Below are 19,522 nucleotides of genomic sequence, written 5' to 3'. Positions count from 1 at the left end.
CACATACAGTCCTGGATAATAGGGTCACATACAGTCCTGGATAATAGGGTCACATACAGTCCTGGATAATAGGGTCACGCACAGCCCTGGATAATAGGGTCATGTACAGCCCTGGCTAATAGGGCCTTGTACAGCGCTGGATAATAGGTTTACGTACAGCCCTGGATAATAGGGTCTTGTACAGCCCTGGATAATAGGGTCATGCACTGACCTGAATAATATGGTCAAGCACAGCCCTGGATAAGAGGGTCACGCACAGCCCTGGGTAATAGGGTCACATACAGTCCTGGATAATAGGGTCACATACAGCCCTGGATAATCGGGTCTTCCACTTCTTTCAGACAAAGTCCAGATACTCTTATCCAGATCATGTTTAATAATAAATTGGAACTCTCATCCAATTTAGCATCACAACACCACATGGAGTTTCACCACTCTCTCTGAATCCTCTTGGTTTTGCCTTATATATCCAACCTCCCCCTCCCCTTCCATAGTGTGTAAAGGAAATAGCCATATTCCAAGAGATACACCATCCTATGAACAGATTGCTGATATTATTAATACATGACATACTGGGTTTAAAAAACTAAAGCCTCGGCGACACAGGCTGTCAATATAGGCTTCTGAGATAAAATGAACTGTTAACACAAAAGTTGTAAACACCACACAACCTTTTGAAATGGGAATTGGTTTGTTGATACAAAGACAATGGCCCTATTGAAACAGCAAGTTGCAGCTTCCAGAATGTCTGCAGTTTGGAACCAACACAATAGCAATGCCCATGTGAAGTGTTAAAAACTAACATTTCAAACAGGAACACAGAATATTAAAAAACCATGTGCCTTTGTAAAAGGAACATCAAATGAGAAACAGGAAACACGATTATATATGCAACCAATTGAAGTAGCTAAGAAATGCATGGAACGCCCTAGATGAAGTGTTTTTGATTTACATGTTGTAAATGATACCTACAGAACACTTTGAAAATATGATATCAATAGATGACACCAAGCAATCACATAGGGCTGGATTTTGATACTGGAGGCATGTAGGAGGTGGGACTACAACTTTTGGGATTGTAGTCCCGCCTCCATCGAGTTGTGGCCAACCCACGAGATTTTCACTTGATTGACCTTGTTGAGCCTGCCCGCAGACTCAGCAGGCCAATTAAGGGCCACCCGTCAACAGGTGACGTCACAGATTGACATTTCATCTGTCAAGAGCTTTTGACAGCTGAAATATCAACGTTTGACAGCTCTTTGAAGCTGTCAAACACTGACAATCTGTACACTAAGTTAATTCCTTCCTCTCAGGCTGATTTAGAGATCTCTCCAGAACAGAAAGCTGAATGCTGCAACTTTTGACAGCTCGCGGCCATTCTGCTTTTTGTGCTGGTGAGATGAGGGACTCCCGAGACCTGAAGCAAGGAAGGCTGTACAGGTAAGTAAAAGTAAGTAAAACTTATTTAAACACTTTACACACACCAAACACACTTACCTCTGCACTCTTGCACCCACCACGCACCTGAACACCGGACATCTCGACCCCTCCAAGCCCTTCATCCCGACGGTCCGCCTCGCTAACTTGGCATGGTTTGGAGCCGTCAGGAATCCCACACTTCAGGAATAAAAATAGGGATTAGGCAAAAAACTGTCTGTTAACTACCTGTTAGCTGGCAGTTAATTGGCACTAATGCCCTTCCCGCCTTGGGGAGGCGGCTCCCAGCACAGGTCGGGTATCCGCCTCCTTTGAAACTGGCATGGAGGCGGGTTGGGGGCGGAATGGATTCGTGCCCCCCGATTTCGCGAATTTAACCCCCCACACACCTCCAATCGCACCTCAATGGCCCAATGAAAATCCAGCCCATTGTGTTTGTGTTGAACTTGGAACACATAGGAGTCCCGATGTCTGATTATAACCAGCTGGGTGATTTTAGAATTGAACAGAAGTCCTTCGATAAAAATGACATCAAAGAGATAAATCTGTTGTAGCCATTTTATGATAAGTTTTTGGAACACCTAAACAACAGACAGAAGTCTGCAAGCTAACAGTTGAATTGACAGTAAGAATAGAAAATAATTCAATAGGGAATGACTAGAGATAATTAGCTTACATCAGCAGAAAACTTCAAAGGATATAAAAATAGAGCTTTTCAGGTGGAAAGTCAGAAGTTGCTGGAAAGGGCAAGCAATTCTCAACTTCAGAGGCAGGCTCTGTAAGTTTTTAGGGGAAGAAATTCGGTATCGCCCCATATGGGGCACCATTACTGGCGGTGCGCAAAGTTTAACGCCTGGCGCTAATTATCGCCTCCGACAGCAAACCTGGCTTTTATCGCCCCTGGAGGTGATTGGAGCGCTAAATCAGGTGCTTCACACCTCTCTTAAGGTGCTAAGGCCGAGGAGTGAGGCGCTACCTCAGAGGGCGGGCACAGCGCATGTGCTGTCAGTTAGCGATTGAACACAGACACACTGGTGCCGGTCAGTTCTTAAAGGGGAGGGTCAAATCTTGCTCTGCAGCCACACCCTGCTCATTGGAGCCTTGAATCTCAGCCTGGGCAAACCTGTGGCTAAATCTAGCAGCCAGACACTATGGAGAGGGCCAGGGAGCGAGCACAGCACTTCTGCGAGCGGACTTTGGAGGCTCTGGTTCGCGGGGTGGAGTGCAGAAAATCCATTCTGTACCCAGAGAGTGGCAGGAGGCCTTTGCCACGTGAGTACAGAAGAGTGTGGAGGGAGGTGGCTCAGAGAGTGTCCTCAAGCAGCATGGTGCCTAGGACCCATCTGCAATGTAGGAAAAAGTTCAACGACCTCACTCGGGTCATCAGGGTGAGTGCCTTTTTTTCAAAACTTCTTCATCCCTCCATCTCAACCTCACTTTATGGCCAGAGGGTCTTGAAAGCCCCAATGCCCAACACTCATCCAACACCTATGGCCCTTTCATGAAACACATCGCACATTCCACACTTTGCATACAGTAAGGGCTATTCAACCATGGGAGGCATTTCAGCCAAGACCATGGCTGCATACAGTAAGGGCTATTCAACCATGGGAGGCATTTCAGGCAAGACCATGGCTGCATATTTACTCAGACGTTGTCCTTTTTCTTGCAGGCCAAGCTGTCTCATATTAGGAGACAGCAGCAATGGACCGGTGGAGGGCGGCCTCAGCTGCAATCCCTCAGCGACCTTGAGGAGCGCGTCCACAGGATTGTGGCAAGCCGGGTGATTGGTCCCGTCGCCACTGGAGACACCGACCCCGTTCTGGACAGCAATGGTAAGGTCATCCTTTTTGTCCTCTCTCCTTCCACTTGTTCCTTACAACACCAGCCTTTGACACTTTCAATCCAAACCACTAAATCGCTGCACTCATGCCTCCCTTACTGCCACCCTGTCCTCATGTTAAAGCCACTCTTGTACCTCCCTGCTTTCAGATGGTGATTCACCAGGTGAGAAGATGGGCCCTCAAGCTGCCAGTGAGAGTGAAGCTGAAGGTGAGGAGGAAGAGGAAGCCGGACCATCAGCGCCACGCTCTCCCGAGGCAGTCCATGCACATACTGGGAACATGCCTTCCCTGGAGGGGAGCAGGGGGGAATGGTCTGATGAGGGTGAAGCTCCAGGACCCAGCGGGTTGCAGCAACACGATGGGGGTAGGGAAGCTCGGGGGCCTTCTCCCCGGAGGGAGAGTATGGCTTCGAGTCCTGCTGCACTGGACGCAGAGGAGGAGCGGGTCCTCGCTGAAATGAGGGCCCAGGTGGAGCAAAGGCACACTGGACTCATGGCTGCAGTGGCAATGTTGCCCGAATCCATTGAATCACTGGCAAGGAGTGTGGAGCACTTCGCTGTAGCACAGGTGGCTGCCACGCTAATGCTAAGTGCTGCAATGCAGTCAGTGGCTGGTCTCATGCAGACACAGATTGAGGCCACGCGAGCACTGACTGCTGCCACCCTCGCTGGATTGGGCACATTTCCCCGGGGCTCTCACCGCGCCGCAGCAGGCCAGCAATCTGTGCTCCATCAGATTACTCCGGGTGCTGAAGTGCTGCCCCATGGGAGTGCCAGTGTGTCGGTTGAGCAGGGAGTTGCTGTCCTCTCTCAAGATGTCAGCATTCCTGCTGCCACCACTGGCACTTCTCCACTGCAGTTGCCACCACCTGTAGGACAGACTGCTGCCGCCCATGCAGAGTTGGAGCAGTCAGCAGCCGGGCCCTCCAGGCCCAGAGCTGGTCCAGGCCGTCCCTCAAGGGCATCTGCAGTCTCAGTTTCTGACACTCACCAGCCTTCCCCCAGCCTTGCTCCAGCCACTGGGGTCCCATTACGGAGGAGCTGCAGGGTGGGAAGGGGGGAATTTCACAAGGGAAGCAGATCACCCTCGAAGGGCAAAAAGTAGGAGGTGTGAAAAAATGTTTTTCATTGTTTTATTGAAGGCTGAGGTTCGTGGTCAAATTTTTGTCACTGTTTTGGACATTGTCTCCAGTTTGTGAGGTCCAGTTATGTGAATGACTGCTTTTTTTTTGTGTTTCTTTCTATTACTTTGTCATGCGGAAATGAGACACACAGAGTTTGTGAAATAAATAAGTTTCTGTATTCAAAATGTACATGTTTGGTCTTTGCACTCATTGTTGCCTTGACCGGCTTAGGGGTTGCGGGATGGTTTCATTCAGGTTGTTTGAATGGCAGAAGCCATTCCCTCAGAGGGGGCCTAGAAGCGACTTGCTATGAGCCTTTGACGGATGGCCCTCCCGCCTTGGTGCTGCTGATGATCATCCTCCTCATCTTCCTCCTCCTCTTCCTCCTCCTCCTCCTCTGCTGGTGCTCCAAGGCCCACTGGCATTGGCTGGATCCTGAGGATTGCAAATTTATGCAGCATGCAGCACACAACAACGAAGTGGGAGACTCGCTCAGGTGAGTACTGCAGGGCTCCTCCAGAATGGTCCAGACAGCGGAACCATTGCTTGAGCACACTGATTGTGTGCTCAACGATGTTCCTGGTAGCTTGATGGCTCTCGTTGTATCGTAGCTCAGCAGGGGTACTGGGCGAATGGAGCGGTGTCATCAGCCAGGTGCACAGAGGATATCCCTTGTCCCCGAGAAGCCAACCTCCTGGGTGATGTGGTGCCTGGAAAAGGTCTGCCACAGAAGTCTGGCGCAGGATGAAGGCATCGTGGCTGCTGCCATGAAAGTGGGCATTGACAGCGAGCATCAGCTGTCTGTGGTCACAGACCAACTGGACATTTAAGGAATGGAAGCCCTTTCGGTTGTGGGCACTCTGCACCATGGGGAAGCCCCCTATCATTGCAAAGCCCGTTGCATGTTCTTGCTGCTTGTCCGGGGTCATGGGGAAAGAGATGTACTCTTGTCTCCTTTTAAAGAGGGTATTTGTTACCTCACGGATGCAGCAATGCACCGCGAACTGGGAGATATTGGCGATGTCCCCAGTAGCTGATTGAAATGAGCCGCTGGCATAAAAGTTGAGAGCCACTGTTATCTTCACTGCCACTGACAGAGACGTCTTGCTCCTCAGTTGAGGCTGCAGATCTGGCTGAAGCAGGTGGCAGAACTCAGTGACCACTTCCTTGCCGAAGCGCAGCCTTTGCAAACAGTGCTCCTCAGACATATTAACGTAGGAGAATTAGAGTCATAGAGTCATAGAGTTTTACAGCACAGAAAGAGGCCCTTCGGCCCATCGTGTCTGCGCCGCCCATCCATCCCTGTCCAGTCTAATCCCATTTTCCAGCATTTGGTCCATAGCCTTGTATGCAATGGCATTTCAAGTGCTCATCCAAATGCTTCTTGAATGTTGTGAGGGTTCCTGCCTCCACCACCCTTTCAGGCATTGAGTTCCACATTCCAACCACCCTCTGGGTGAAAAAGTTCCTCCTCAAATCCCCTCTAAATCTCCTGCCCCTTACCCTGAATCTATGCCCCCTTGTTATTGACCCCCCCACTAAGGGGAAAAGTTCCTCTTTATCTACCCTATCTATGCCCCTCATTATGTTGTACACCTCAATCAGGCCCCCCCTCAGCCTTCTCTGCTCCAAGGAAAACAACTCCAGCCTGTCCAGCCTCTCTTCATAGCTGAGGCGCTCCATCCCAGGTAACATCCTGGTGAATCTTCTCTGCACCCTCTCCAAAGCAATCACATCCTTCCTATAGTGAGGCGACCAGAACTGCACACAGTACTCCAGCTGTGGCCTCACCAGCGTTTTGTACAGCTCCATCATAACCTCCCTGCTCTTATATTCTATGCCTCGGCTAATGAAGGCAAGTATCCCATATGCCTTTTTAACCACCTTATCTACCTGCTCCGCTGCCTTCAGGGATCTATGTACATGTACACCAAGGTCCCTCTGACCCCCTGTACTTCCTAGGGTCCTACCACTCATTGTGTATTCCCTTGCCTTATTTGTCCGTCCAAAATGCATCACCTCGCACTTTTCAGGGTTAAATTCCATTTGCCACTTTTCCGCCCATCTGACCAACCCGTTTATATCGTCCTGTAGCCGGAGGCTTTCCTCCTCGCAGTTTACCACCCCACCAATTTTCGTGTCATCTGCGAACTTACTGATCATACCTTTTACATTCTCATCCAAATCATTTATGTAGATCACAAACAATAAGGGACCCAGCACCGATCCCTGAGGTACCCCACTGGACACAGGCTTCCAGTCACAAAAGCAACCTTCGACCATCACCCTCTGCCTCCTGCCACTCAGCCAGTTTAGGATCCAACGCGCCAAGGCACCCTGGATCCCATGGGCTCTTACCTTCTTGACCAGTCTCCTATGCGGGACTTTGTCAAAAGCTTTACTGAAGTCCATGTAAACCACATCCACAGCATTTCCCTCATCCACCCCACTAGTCACCCCCTCGAAAAATTCGATCAGATTTGTTAGACATGATTTACCCTTGACAAAGCCATGCTGACTATCCCCGATTAATCCTTGCCTCTCCAAGTGGAGATTAATTTTGTCCCTCAGAATTTTTTCCAATAATTTCCCCACCACAGATGTTAGACTCACTGGCCTGTAATTCCCTGGTTTATCCCTGCTACCCTTCTTGAATAATGGTACTACGTTAGCTGTTCTCCAGTCCTCTGGTACATCCCCTGTGGCCAGAGAGGTTCTGAAAATTAGTGTCAGAGCCCCTGCAATCTCCTCCCTTGCCTCCCACAGCAGCCTGGGATACATCTCGTCCGGGCCTGGGGATTTATCCACTTTTTGGCCCGCTAAAACCGCTAGCACCTCCTCCCTCTCGATGCTAATATGTTCAAGTATGTCACAGTCCCCTTGCCCGATTTCTATGTCTGCATCGTCTTTCTCCATAGTGAACACAGATGCAAAAAATTCATTTAAAACCCCGTCTACATCCTCTGGCTCTACACACAGATTGCCACTTTGGTCCCTAATGGGCCCTACCCTTTCCCTGGTTATCCTCTTGCCCTTAATATACTTATAAAACATCTTAGGATTTTCCTTTATTTTGCTCGCCAGTGTTATTTCATGGCCCCTCCTCGCCCTCCTAATTTCTTTTTTAAGTATGCCCCTGCACTTTTTATACTCCTCTAGGGCTTCTTCTGTCTTTAGTCTTTTGTAACTGCCAAAAGCCCCCCTTTTATTGCTAATGCATTTTTGTATATCCCTTGTCATCCAAGGTTCCCTTTGCTTGTTGGTCCCACCCTTGGCCTTTACAGGAACATGTTGGCGTTGTACTCTCTCTATTTCCCTTCTGAAAGTCTCCCACTGTTTTGATGTGGATTTTCCTATAAGCAGCTGCTCCCAGTCCACTTTAGCCAGATCCTGCCTTATCATATTAAAATCGGCCTTCCCCCAATTTAGAACCCTTATTTCCGGGCCGTCTTTGTCTTTTTCCATGACCACCTTAAATCTCACCGAATTATGGTCACTGTCGCCAAAATGCTCTCCTACTGACACTTCCACCACTTGCCCGGCTACATTCCCCAGAATTAGGTCCAGTACCGCCCCCTCTCTTGTAGGACTTTCTACATGTTGGCTCAAAAAGCTCTCCTGGATGCACTTTAAGAATTCTGCACCCTGTAAGCCTTTCACACTCTGACTGTCCCAATTTATATTGGGGAAGTTGAAATCCCCCACTATTATTACCCTATTATTTTCGCACTTCTCTGAGATTTGCCTACATATCTGTTCCTCTATCTCCCCCTGACTGTTTGGGGGCCTATAGTACACTCCCAGCAAAGTGCTTGCCCCCTTTTTGTTTTTAAGTTCTACCCATATGGTCTCATTAGAGGAACCCGCTAATATATCATCCCTCCTTACAGCAGTAATTGACTCCTTAATGAATATTGCAACACCCCCTCCCCTTTTACACCCCGCTCTGTCTCGCCTGAAGATTCTATACCCCGGAATATTGAGCTGCCAGTCCTGACCCTCCCTCAACCATGTCTCCGTGATAGCAACAATATCGTACTCCCATGTGTTCAACAACAACTTCAGTTCATCCACCTTATTTGCAAGACTCCTTGCATTAAAATAAATGCCTTCCAGCCCTGCCATATTCTCTTTTGCCTTCACATATTTGCTCTGCCTTCCCAGCTGACTTGTTTTTCCCTCTGTATTTGGCCGTAAATCACCCCCTACTATAGCTCCACTCTGTACCCCAACCCCCTGCCAAGTTAGTTTAAACCCTCCCCAGCAGTGCTAGCAAACCTCCCCGCAAGGATATTGGTTCCCCCCTGGTTCAGGTGTAAACCGTCCGACTTGTACAAGTCCCACCTTTCCCAGAAGCAGACCCAGTGATCCAGGAAACTAAAGCCCTCCCCCCTGCACCATCCCTTTAGCCACGCATTCATCTGTTCTATCTTCCTATTCCTATACTTACTAGCACGTGGCACCGGGAGTAATCCAGAGATTACAACCTTTGAGGTCCTGCTCCTTAATCCTTCACCTAGCTCCCTAAATTCTTGCTGCAGGACCTCATCCCTCTTTTTACCTATGTCGTTGGTACCAATGTGGACCACGACCACTGGCTGTTCTCCCTCCCCCTCCAGAATGCCCTGCAGCCGCTCAGTGACATCCTTGACCCTGGCACCAGGGAGGCAACAAACCATCCTGGATTCACGTCTACGGCCACAGAAACGCCTATCTGTTCCCCTTACTATAGAATCCCCTACCACTATTGCTCTCCCACTCTTTTCCCCCCCTTCCTGGGCAGCAGGAGCACCCCCAGTGCCAGGAAGTTGGCCGCTGCTGCCTTCCCCTGGTGAGTCATCCCCCTCAACAGTATCCAAAGCGGTATACTTGTTTGAAAGGGGGATGTCCGCAGGGGTTCCCTGCACTACCTGCCTGCCTTTGTTGCCCCGCCTGATGGTCACCCCCTGTGCTGCCCTACCCTGAGGCGTGCACAACTCGCTAAACGTGTTATCCACGAGCCTTTCAGCATCGCGCACGCTCCAAAATTCATCCACCCACAGCTCGAGCGCCACAATGCGGTCTACAAGTAGCTGCAGCTGGATGCATTTCCCGCACACATGGTCATCAGGGACACTGGCAGCATCCCTGACTTCCCACATAGAGCAGGAGGAGCAGAGCACGGGTCTGAACTCTCCTGCCATGACTTACCCCTTTAATTACTTAAAATTTTTTATTCAATACCCCAGTTACAGGTATGCTCTAGGGCGCTTTATTTACCAACTATCCCCACACCACAGAAATTGTTGGTGAAAAACCCTGGGAGGGTAAGGTCTCTTGTACCGAGGCCTGTTGGCCCTCCTCCGTCTGGCCATGATTGCCACTCTCTCTCTGCGTCTCTGTGCCCGCCGAATCTGATGGTGCAGGACGACGCCCCCATTCATTGCAGCCCCCATAGTATCTAGGCAATCAAAGTTATGAAGGTCAAAAAGCAAAGTACCTGCAAAGTTATGGTCAGAAGCCAAAACTACCTCAGACAGCGTTAACTCAATGCAGAAGTCTCTCTTTCTCTCTTTGTCTCTCTCCAAATCTCTCTCTCTCTCTCAGAATGAGTGGTGCAAAAATGGCTACCACACAAAAGTCATGAAGAGGCCCCCTTTACATAGAGCCCCCCCAGCCCCACAGCAACTGGGAAGCATTCCAGTCAACCTGTCGTTGGTTGCGCCAGGCAGAAAGGAGGGGGGCACCACTGAATTTCCAGTCCGGGGCGCCCTAAGGGCGTTGCACTCTTGCATGACGTCAAGATATGTGTGCACAGGAGATCGGGCGGTATTGTTTAGCGCCGCCGCAAAATATCTGGTCAATTTCGCGAGAGGCGCAGATATCGCCGCGCCCGGGTGCTAGTTGCTTTGCGCCCCACTTAGCGCTCTCTTAAGGTGCTAATGGGTGGTACTACCAACTGAATTTTTCCCCCTTAATTCTTTGAGTCTCAGGGATCAAAAAGGTACTCTTATTTGATTTTGGTGGATATTCTGGATTAGAAATAATAAGAAATGTAAAAATGTACAAAGTTAAGATTTGAGAATAAGGATCTCTGAGAATAAGAAATGTAAGCTATTTATATTTTGAACTGTTAAAGTTGCGATTGACTCAACAGCTGTTAACTGTATGTCAGCTCTTAAATAAATCTATATAATTTTAGAATTGTCTCAAGTAGTATTTCTGTATCAAACTCGCAAACTCAATTTCTGTACACTCTTTTGTGAGGAGTTGCAGAATTCTGGGGGTGGGGTGGGGTTTCTGGACCCTCATAATATCCGGAAGGTTACAGCCTAGTTAAACTTATTAAAAGTGCTATCTGGAGGACGGTAACATCTTTACGTCGTTCTTTTCCTTTAGGGAGAGATAGTCTGAACCTTCAGACCCAATTAAGCGTCTTATAGAATTCGGCTATCTCTAACTTTAGTTGAAAGTGAATGTCTGGGGAATACGCCTGATCTGGGGTAGCCCGAAAAGGCTAGGACTAGTAATTATCCTTTCAAGTGGTGTGAGGAACTGGGCCCCACAGGATCATTGCAATCCATCTGCGTGGGGTCAGTTTTGAGGGATACACTGATGATATCCAACTCCAGTTCTCCATTGCTGGCTTCAAGGCTGTTGTTTTATTATCCGACTGAGGTTAATTCCTAGGTGGGTAGTAATTTCCTACAACTCAGCAAAACTGAAGCCATCCTGTTCGCTCCTCTCCAGCATCTGCCTGGCCCCAGTCCCATGTTAACTCCATTAACCTCCCTCGCTGCTTGCTCGGTCTGCTGCTTGCAGAAGATCAGTGTCCTGTTTGACCCAGTGCTCAGCATTCGGCTCCATTCTGCTCCACTGCTAGAAACTCTGTCCTTCACTTTCGGAACATTGCTCACTTCCATCTTGACAGCACCTTCGCCACAGCCAAAACCCAAGTCCATAACTTCATCTCACTGGGGATTCATTTCTCAACACACCAATCAAACTGTTCCATCCTTATGTTAGCCCCAACTGGCTCCCTCTACCCTAATGGATTGGCTTCAAAATCTTTGTTCCCATTTTAAAATCCCTCCATGGCCTTACCCCAGCATATGTGGAGAACATTCTCCAACCAGAAGTCCCAGATCATAGGAACATAGGAACAGGAGGCGGCCATTCAGCCCCTCGAGCCTGTTCTGCCATTCAATGAGATCATGGCTGATCTGTGACCTAACTCTATATACCCGCCTTTGACCCCATATCCCTTAATACCTTAGGTTAACAAAAATCTATCAATCTCAGATTGAAAATTAACAATTGATCTTGCACCAATTGCCGTTTGCGGACGAGTGTTCCAAACTTCTACCACCCTTTGTGTGTAGAAGTGTTTCCTAATTTCACTCCTGAAAGGTTTGGCTCTAATTTTTAGACTTTGCCCCCAGTCCTAGAATCCCCAACCAGCGGAAATAGTTTCTCTCTATCTACCCTATCTGTTCCCCTTAATATCTTGAAAACTTTGATCAGATCACCCTTAACCTTCTAAATTCCAGGGCATACAACCCTAGTTTGTGTAATCTTGCCTCATAATTTAACCCTTGAAGTATAGGTAGCATTCTGGTAAACCTACGCTGCACTCCCTCCAAGGCCAATATATCCTTCCTAAGGTGTGGTGCCCAGAACTGCTCACAGTGCTCCAGGTGTGGTCTAACCAGGGTTTTGTACAGCTGCAGCATAACTTCGACCCCCTTGTACTCTAGTCCTCTAGATATAAAGGCCAGAATTCCATTAGCCTTTCTGATTATTTCTGTGCCTGTTCAGGACATTTTAACGATCTACGTACATGGACCCCTAAGTCTCTTTGAACCTCCACTGTTAGAGCTTTTCATCATTTATCGTAACCTCCACTCCTCTGACTCTCAACTACTGTTCACCGCACGCCTCCAGTGTTGCAGCATCTCATGCTGATCTATCAGCCATTAGGTCCCCACCTTATGGAAGTCGTTCCCCAAATCACTTTGCCTTGCTAGCTCTATTTGTCTATCAAACCGCGGCCCCGTTTGTTCTCTCGGGTGGACATAAAAGATCCCGCGGCACTATTTTGACAAAGAGCAGGGGAGTTCTCCCCAGTGTCTTGGCCAAGATTTATCCCTTAATTAACATCACCTAAAACAGATTATCTGGTCATTATCACATTGCTGTTTGTGGGAGCTTGCTGTGCTAAAATTGGCTGCCGCGTTTCCTACATTACAACAGTGACCACACTTCAAAAATGTTTCATTGGCTGTAAAGGGCTTTGACACATCCTGAGGTCATGAAAGGCGCTATAGAAATGCAAGTTCTTTCTTTCCTAAAAACCTCTCTTCAACCTTTCTTACCTTTGGACCCCCACTCTGAATTTGGTCATCCCTTCCATGGCTTTGTGAGTAAATATTCCACTGGTCTGCTGCTCCGTCTTATAGACCAGAGGTGCTGGTATTGAGCCCCTGTTTCCATGCAGTTACCTCTATTTAGCTGGACAGCAACTGGAGGCCAACAATTGACCTCTCCAGAGACTGGAGCACATAATCTAGGCTGACACTCCAGTGCAGTACTGAGGGAGCGCCGCACTGTCGGAGGGGCGGTACTGAGGGAGCGCCACACTGTCGGAGGGGTGGTACTGAGGGAGCGCTGCACTGTCGGAGGGGAAGTACTGAGGGAGCGCTGCACTGTCGGAGGGGAAGTACTGAGGGAGTGCTGCACTGTCGGAGGGGCAGTACTGAGGGAGCGCCGCACTGTCGGAGGGGCAGTACTGAGGGAGCGCCGCACTGTCGGAGGGGCAGTACTGAGGGAGCGCCGCACTGTCGGAGGGGCAGTACTGAGGGAGCGCCGCACTGTCGGAGGTGCAGTACTGAGGGAGTGCTGCACTGTCGGAGGGGCAGTACTGAGGGAGCGCCGCACTGTCGGAGGGGCAGTACTGAGGGAGCGCCGCACTGTCGGAGGGGCAGTACTGAGGGAGCGCCACACTGTCGGAGGGGCAGTACTGAGGGAGCGCCGTACTGTCGGAGGGGCAGTACTGAGGGAGCGCCGCACTGTCGGAGGGGCAGTACTGAGGGAGCGCCGCACTGTCGGAGGTGCAGTACTGAGGGAGTGCCGCACTGTCGGAGGGGCAGTACTGAGGGAGCGCTGCACTGTCGGAGGGGCAGTACTGAGGGAGCACGCACTGTCGGAGGGGCAGTACTGAGGGAGCGCCGCACTCTCGGAGGGGCAGTGCTGAGGGAGCGCCGCACTGTCGGAGGGGCAGTACTGAGGGAGCGCCGCACTGTTGGAGGGGCAGTACTGACGGAGCGCCGCACTGTCGGAGGGGCAGTACTGAGGGAGCGCCGCACTGTTGGAGGGGCAGTACTGACGGAGCGCCGCACTGTCGGAGGGGCAGTTCTGAGGGAGCGCTGCACTGTCGGAGGGTCAGTACTGAGGGAGCGCTGCACTGTCAGAGGGGCAGCACTGAGGGAGCGCCGCACTCCCTGATTTGTGCTCTGATGCTTGGCTCAACTGTGGTATGAGTCAAAGAGCTACAGTTGGCCTCAATGTTGCTAGTTTTGGTATCGGCATTAACTGGGATAGATCTGATCCGGAGCAGCGAGAGAGAGTTCTGATCTGGCCCAGAGGGATAGATCTGATCTGGCCCAGAGGGATAGATCTGATCTGGACCAGAGAGGTAGATCTCATCTGGACCAGAGAGATAGATCTGATCTGGACTAGAGAGATCGGTCTGATCTGGGCTAGAGAGAGAGGTCTGATCTGGGCTAGAGAGAAAGGTCTGATCTGGGCTAGAGAGAGAGGTCTGATCTGTGCTAGAGAGAGAGGTCTGATCTGGGCTAGAGAGAGAGGTCTGATCTGGGTTAGAGAGAGAGGTCTGATCTGGGCTTGAGAGAGAGGTCTGATGTGTACCAGAGAGAGAGGCCTGATGTAGACCAGAGAGAGAGGTGTGATGTAGACCAGAGAGAGGTCTGATGTAGACCAGAGAGAGAGGTCTGATGTAGACCAGAGAGAGAGGTGTGATGTAGACCAGAGAGAGAGGTGTGATGTAGACCAGAGAGAGGTCTGATGTAGACCAGAGAGAGAGGTCTGATGTAGACCAGAGAGAGAGGTGTGATGTAGGCCAGAGAGAGGTCTGATGTAGACCAGAGAGAGAGGTCTGATGTAGACCAGAGAGAGAGGTGTGATGTAGACCAGAGAGAGGTGTGATGTAGACCAGAGAGAGGTCTGATGTAGACCAGAGAGAGAGGTCTGATGTAGACCAGAGAGAGGTCTGATGTGGACCAGAGAGAGGTCTGATGTAGGCCAGAGAGAGAGGTGTGATGTAGACCAGAGAGAGGTGTGATGTAGACCAGAGAGAGAGGTCTGATGTAGGCCAGAGAGAGAGGTCTGATGTAGGCCAGAGAGAGAGGTGTGATGTAGACCAGAGAGAGGTCTGATGTAGACCAGAGAGAGAGGTGTGATGTAGACCAGAGAGAGAGGTGTGATGTAGACCAGAGAGAGGTCTGATGTAGACCAGAGAGAGAGGTCTGATGTAGGCCAGAGAGAGAGGTCTGATGTAGACCAGAGAGAGAGGTGTGATGTAGACCAGAGAGAGAGGTGTGATGTAGACCAGAGAGAGGTGTGATGTAGACCAGAGAGAGAGGTCTGATGTAGGCCAGAGAGAGAGGTCTGATGTAGGCCAGAGAGAGAGGTGTGATGTAGACCAGAGAGAGGTCTGATGTAGACCAGAGAGAGGTGTGATGTAGACCAGAGAGAGAGGTGTGATGTAGACCAGAGAGAGATCTGATGTAGACCAGAGAGAGAGGTCTGATGTAGACCAGAGAGAGAGCTCTGATGTAGACCAGAGAGAGAGGTCTGATGTAGACCAGAGAGAGAGAGGTCTGATGTAGACCAGAGAGAGAGGTGTGATGTAGACCAGAGAGAGGTCTGATGTAGACCAGAGAGAGAGGTCTGATGTAGACCAGAGAGAGGTCTGATGTGGACCAGAGAGAGAGGTCTGATGTAGACCAGAGAGAGGTCTGATGTAGACCAGAGAGAGGTCTGATGTGGACCAGAGAGAGAGGTCTGATGTAGACCAGAGAGAGGTCTGATGTAGACCAGAGAGAGAGGTCTGATGTAGACCAGAGAGAGGTCTGATGTGGACCAGAGAGAGAGGTCTGATGTAGACCAGAGAGAGGTCTGATGTAGGCCAGAGAGAGAGGTGTGATGTAGACCAGAGAGAGGTCTGATGTAGACCAGAGAGAGAGGTCTGATGTAGACCAGAGAGAGAGGTCTGATGTAGACCAGAGAGAGAGGTCTGATGTAGACCAGAGAGAGAGCTCTGATGTAGACCATGCTATCTTGCTAGACGAGCATTACCCATTGCTCCCGGTTTTGGGGTCTAACATGGACCACCAATCCGGGGCAAGGAAGGGAGTAAGCGTCCCTGCGCACAGTCGGTTTTAAACAGCATTTTCCCCACGCGGGCGGGTATTTCCGCAGTATCTTGGGAGGCCAGCATCAGCTGCTAGATCGCCCTATCAATAAGTTTTAAAACGGAATCTGTTGAGGGCAGTTGGGACCCATGGCTGCCTGCGAGTGCCTTTCTGCGGATCGTAAAGAAGAAAAAAATCCAGCTGGCTCAAGTCAGACTGTATTGTTAATTCAGGAAGATCAATTATTTCAGATGGAGCTTCTGTTTTTACACTGCTCACCCCAGACTGCGAGAAAATCAAACCCATTTTCCTCAGGGAGTTGTCAAAGAGCTGGGTTCCCTCCCCAGTTATTTACTCTGTAATTAGAAACTCCTCTTCCCATTTGCAGTGCGTTTCTGGCAGTGTCCTGGTGGATACAGTTTAGTATAATCAGTCTGCATGCTGTTAGTGCAGTAATTGCTTTTTGCAAATAGAGGTTAAATGTGAATTAAAGTATATTTTTAATTGATTACCAACATTTCATTAATTTTTATCCCCCCAATATTTGATGGGACCTCGGCACTGTTCCAAAACAGATGTTTGGTTCAATTTTCACCGTGAGATTTTATTTCCAATTGGTTCAAACTGCAGGTCCCACACAATCCCCCCTTGGGATCCTCGGCCTTGGAGTAGATGCAAGTCGATTCGATTTACTGTATAATATTATTTTTACTCACTAGTTTCTGTTGCCTGGGCCCTAAGCTCTGGAATTCCCTCCCTAAACCTCTCCGCCTCTCCACCACTCTCTCCTCCTTTAAGACGCTCCTAAAAACCTCCCTCTTTGACCAAGCTTTTGGTCACCTGCCCTAATTTATCCTTCTGTGGCTCGGTGTCAAATTTTTTGTCTTATAATCGTCCTGTGCAGCGCCTTGGGACGTTTTACTACATTAAAGGCGCTATATAAATGCAAGTTGTTGTTGTTGTAGTTTGCATTTCCTGAGCCTGGAGGTTGGGAAAGGAGTTTGTTCTTAGCGCTGCTGTGGGTAAATCCAAACGTCGAGATCTGTTGGTAACAGCGAGTAGCGACGCAGCCCAATTATTGGATTTAAACTTTATGGCCCTGAGATGTTTGGGGTTGGGCGAGGGCGCAATTTGGTAATCGCGCCTCTGCGGGAACATGCATTTCTGACGGGGTCAATGTGTGCCAGCGTTTTGCTGGACCAGTATCCCGGCAGAAATTCCGATCTGTTTCTGAGAGCGCTGAAGGATTCCTGCCCTCCCATTGACTGGGCGATGTCACCCGTCCTCAATCCCCATCGCACCTTTGAGAATGTGCGCCCAGCTGTGTAAATGGTGCCAGGACCCGATCATTAAGGGTGTTACATAAGAGCATAAAAATTAGGAGCAGGAGTCGGCCCATATGGCCCCTCAAACAGATCATGACTGATCCTCGTGGGGGAATCTAGAATGAGGGGGCGCAGTTTCAGGATAAGGGGAGATGAGGAGGAATTTCTTCTCTCAGAGTGTCGGGAATCTTTGGAATTCTCTACCCCAGAGAGTTGTGGAGGCGGGGTCAGTGAATATATTCAAGGCGGAGATAGACAGATATTTGAGCTACAGGGGAGTCGAGGGTTATGGGGAGCGGGCAGGGGAGTGGAGTTGAAGCCAAGATCAGGTCAGCCATGATCTTATTGAATGGCGGAGCAGGCTCGAGGGGCCGAATGGCCGACTCCTGCTCCTATTTTTTATGTACTTATGTAACCTCAATTTCACTTTCCCACCCGATCCCCATACCCCTTGATTCCCCTGGAGTCCAAAAATCTATTGATCTCGGGGGTGGTTAAAGGGACACCGTTCACTGAGGTTGTTGATTCAGACTTTTGACCATATCTTGGGAATCATGCTGGTATTCAGAATTTTTCTTTGCATTCTTTTGCGCAGGATTCCTTCCCCCACATTCTGCAACAAAGAAACATCCATTTAAAGAGCATTACTGAATTAGGATCTGCATAATAGGCCTCCCAATGGGAATCTGAAAACTTTCATACCTTTGTTGACCTAGTGAGGTCATTAAACTTCTTCCCACACTGCCAGGGGGATCCTTGGGTTTACGGAGGTCCCACCTCACAGCCACAGCCACAGCCACCTCCATGCTGCCACGTGTGATAGCTTCTTCCCTGCTTTTCCAACAATGGCACTCCTCAGCTCTTGAAGTTGTTCCACGAACACTTCTGCATCAACCTCTGAAAAATTAGATGCTCTCCTTTTTCCTTCTTTATCTCAGGCCATTTCAGTCCCTCTTCCAAGAACCTGTCCAACCCTTCAAATGCATGCAGCCCTTTAAATACACACAGACTTTTAAATAGGACCACTGAGCCCTGTGCTCCTCCCCTTTCCTGAATTTTCCAGGTTCTCCCGTCTGGCAGGATTTCCACCCTTGTCCCGTACTTATGCTGCTGGAGTGGGCCCCAGGAATTTCCAGGATTGTATCTTTACAGATGGTTCATAGTGTTACTGACAGACATGGCTCAGTGGATAGCACATTCCTCTCTCAGTCAGAAGGTTGGGGTTTCAGTCCCACCCATGGACTTGAGCACATAATCCAGGCTGACACTCCCAGTGCAGTGCTGAGGGAGTGCCGCACTGTTGGAGGTGCCGTCTTTTGGATGTGAGGTTAAACCGAGGCCCCGTCTGCCCTCTCAGGTGGACGTAAAAGATCCCGTGGCACTATTTTGAAGAAGAGCAGGGGAGTTCTCCCTGGTGTCCTGGGGCCAATATTAATCCCTCAACCAAGATCACTAAAGCAGGCGATCCAGTCATTATCACATGGCTGTTTGTGGGAGCTTGCTGTGCGCAAATTGGCTGCCACGTTTCCCACATTACAACAGTGACTCCACTTCAAAAACAACTTCATTGGCTGTAAATCTCTTTGGGATGTCCTGAGGTCATGAAAGGTGCTGTCGAAATGCAAGTTGTTTCTTTCTTATGTAGGCAGTTGCGATAGTCACTTTTTACATAGCAAGTGTTATAAATCTCATCATTCATCAAGAAACTACTCATGAAATAATGCTGGATGGCCAGCTGGTGGCGCCGTCCAAGGAGTGTAAATACTCGGGCGTGGGCCCAGCTTGCCAGGGACATTTTGTAAGACAAGGAACTAGTGAAGTACAACTAGACCTCCATGTTCTGAAACAAGTTGATTAAAGCCTTGCTTTATACTCAAACCAAGTGTGTAGTGAGTTTTATTACATCAGCAAGGTCCCATAAACAGCAAACAAATGAGTGATCAGCCAGTCTCTTCTTGGTGCTTGAGGGAGGAACATTGATCAGGAGAACTCCCCTGCTCCGCTTCAAATGGCATCGGGGGATCGTGGGGCCATAAATACAAGATAGTCTTGAATAAATCCAATTGGGAAATAAGGACGAATGTCTTTACTCAAAGAGTGGTTACAATGTGGAACTCGCTACCACAGGAAGTAATTGAGCCAAATCATTTAGATGCATTCAAAAGGAAGCTAGACGAGTACATGAGAGAAAAGGGGATAGAAAGATATGCTGAAAGGCTGAGAGGAGGTAGATGGAATGGGAGGAGAGTGCTGGGGAGTATAAACACCAGCACAGGCGAGTTGGGCCGAAGGGCCTGTTTCTGAGCTGTATATTTAATGTTTTACCTCCACCTGAACAGGCAAAAGTGACCCTGGTCTCACCTGAAAGATGGCACCTCCGGC

Source organism: Somniosus microcephalus, chromosome 1, assembly GCF_052327205.1.
Source record: "Somniosus microcephalus isolate GS21.2 chromosome 1, FLI_Smic_1.0, whole genome shotgun sequence".
Classification (NCBI taxonomy): domain Eukaryota; kingdom Metazoa; phylum Chordata; class Chondrichthyes; order Squaliformes; family Somniosidae; genus Somniosus; species Somniosus microcephalus.
Note: the sequence above shows the minus strand (reverse complement) of the source record.